Source organism: Physeter macrocephalus, chromosome 1 (assembly GCF_002837175.3).
Source record: "Physeter macrocephalus isolate SW-GA chromosome 1, ASM283717v5, whole genome shotgun sequence".
Lineage (NCBI taxonomy): Eukaryota > Metazoa > Chordata > Mammalia > Artiodactyla > Physeteridae > Physeter > Physeter macrocephalus.
In genome coordinates, this window is record NC_041214.2 from 28891517 (window position 1) to 28894014 (window position 2498).

Genomic DNA, 2498 nt, shown 5'->3' on the forward strand with positions numbered 1-2498 from the left:
ACCCGGTTCCCCTGCATCGGCAGGCGGACGCGCAACCACTGCGCCACCAGGGAAGCCCTGTTTTTTTTGTTTTTATTTCCATTTCTCTATGAGGTCGGTCAAAAGGATCTTGCTGTGATTTATGTCATAGAGTGTTCTGCCTATGTTTTCCTCTAAGAGTTTGATAGTGTCTGGCCTTACATTTAGGTCTTTAATCCATTTTGAGCTTATTTTTGTGTATGGTGTTAGGGAGTGTTCTAATTTCATACTTTTACATGTACCTGTCCAGTTTTCCCAGCACCACTTACATTTTCACAATGTTGATTCTTCCAATCCAAGAACATGGTACATTTCTCCATCTATTTATATCATCTTTAATTTCTTTCATCAGTGTCTTATAATTTTCTGCATACAGGGCTTTTGTCTCCTTAGGTAGGTTTATTCCTAGATATTTCATTCTTTTTGTTTCAATGGTAAAGGGGAGTGTTTTCTTAATTTCACTTTCAGCTTTTTCATCATTAGTGTATAGGAATGCAAGAGATTTCTGTGCATTAATTTTGTATCCTGCTACTTTACCAAATTCATTAATTTGTTCTAGTAGTTTTCCAGTAACATCTTTAAGCTGAGGGATCATTAATTTGTTCTAGTAGCTTTCTGGTAGCATCTTTAGGATTCTCTATGTATAGTATCATGTCATCTGCAAACAGTGACAGCTTTACTTCTTCTTTTCTGATTTGGATTCCTTTTGTTTTCTTTTCTTCTCAGATTGCTGTGGCTTAAACTTCCAAAACTATGTTGAATAAGAGTGGTGAGAGTGGGCAACCGTGTCTTGTTCCAGATCTTAGTGGAAATGGTTTCAGTTTTTCACCATTGAGGATGATGTTGGCTGTGGGTTTGTCATATATGGCCTTTATTATGTTGAGGAAAGTTCCCTCTATGCCTACTTTCTGCAGGGTTTTTATCATAAATGGGTGTTGAATTTTGTCAAAAGCTTTCTCTGCATCTATTGAAATGATCATATGCAATTTGTTAATATGGTGTATCACGCTGATTGATTTGCATATATTGAAGAATCCTTGCATTTCTGGAATAAAACCTACTTGATCATGGTGTATGATCCTTTTAATGTACTGTTGGATTATGTTTGCTAGTATTTAGTTGAGGATTTTTGCATCCTAGTTCATCAGTGATATTGGCCTGTAGTTTTCTTTCTTTGTGACATCTTTGTCTGGTTTTGGTATCAGGCTGATGGTGGCCTCATAGAATGAGTTTGGGAGTTTTCCTCCCTCTGCTATATTTTGGAAGAGTTTGAGAAGGAAAGGTGTTAGCTCGTCTCTAAATGTTTGATAGAATTCACCTGTGAACCCATCTGGTTCTGGGCTTCTGTTTGTTGGAAGATTTTTAATCACAGTCTCAATTTCAGTGCTTGTGATTGGTCTGTTCATATTTTCTATTTTTTCCTGATTCAGTCTTGGCAGGATGTGCATTTCTAAGAATTTTTCCATTTATTCCAGGTTTTCCATTTTATTGGCATAGAGTTGCTTGAAGTAATCTCTCATGATCTTCTGTATTTCTGCAGTGTCATTTGTTACTTCTCCTTTTCATTTCTAATTCTATTCATTTGAGTCTTCTCCCTTTTTTTCTTGATGAGTCTGGCTAATGGTTTATCAATTTTGTTTATCTTCTCAAAGAACCAGTCTGATCTGATCTTTATGATTTCTTTCCTTCTGCTTACTTTGGGGTTTTTTGTTCTTCTTTCTCTAATTGCTTTAGGTATAAGGTTAGGTTCTTTATTTGAGATGTTTCTTGTTTTTTAGGTAGGATTTTATTGCTATAAACTTCCCTCTTAGAACTGCTTTTGCTGCATCCCATAGGTTTTGTGTAGTCGTGTCTCCATTGTCATTTGTTTCTAGGTATTTTTTAATTTCCTCTTTGATTTCTTCAGTGATCACTTCTTTATTAAGTAGTGTATTGTTTAGCCTCCATGTGTTTGTATTTTTTTACAGATCTTTTCCTGTAATTGATATATAGTCTCATAGCATTGTGTTCGGAAAAGATACTTGATACAATTTCAATTTTCTTAATTTTACCAAGGCTTGATTTGTCACCCAGGATATGATCTATCCTGGAGAATGTTCCATGAGCACTTGAGAAAAATGTGTATTCTGTTGTTTTTGGATGGAATGTCCTACAAATATCAATTAAGTCCATCTTGTTTAATGTATCATTTAAAGCTTGTGTTTCCTTATTTTCATTTTAGATGATCTGTCCATTGGTGAAAGTGGGGTGTTAAAGTCCCCTACTATGCATGTGTTACTGTCGATTTCCCCTTTTATGGCTGTTAGTATTTGCCTTATTTATTGAGGTGCTCCTATGTTGGGTGCATAAATATTCACAATTGTTATATCTTCTTCTTGGATTGATCCCTTGATCATTATGTAGTGTCCTTCTTTGTCTCTTGCAATAGTCTTTATTTTAAAGTCTATTTTGTCTGATATGAGAATTGCTACTCCAGCTTT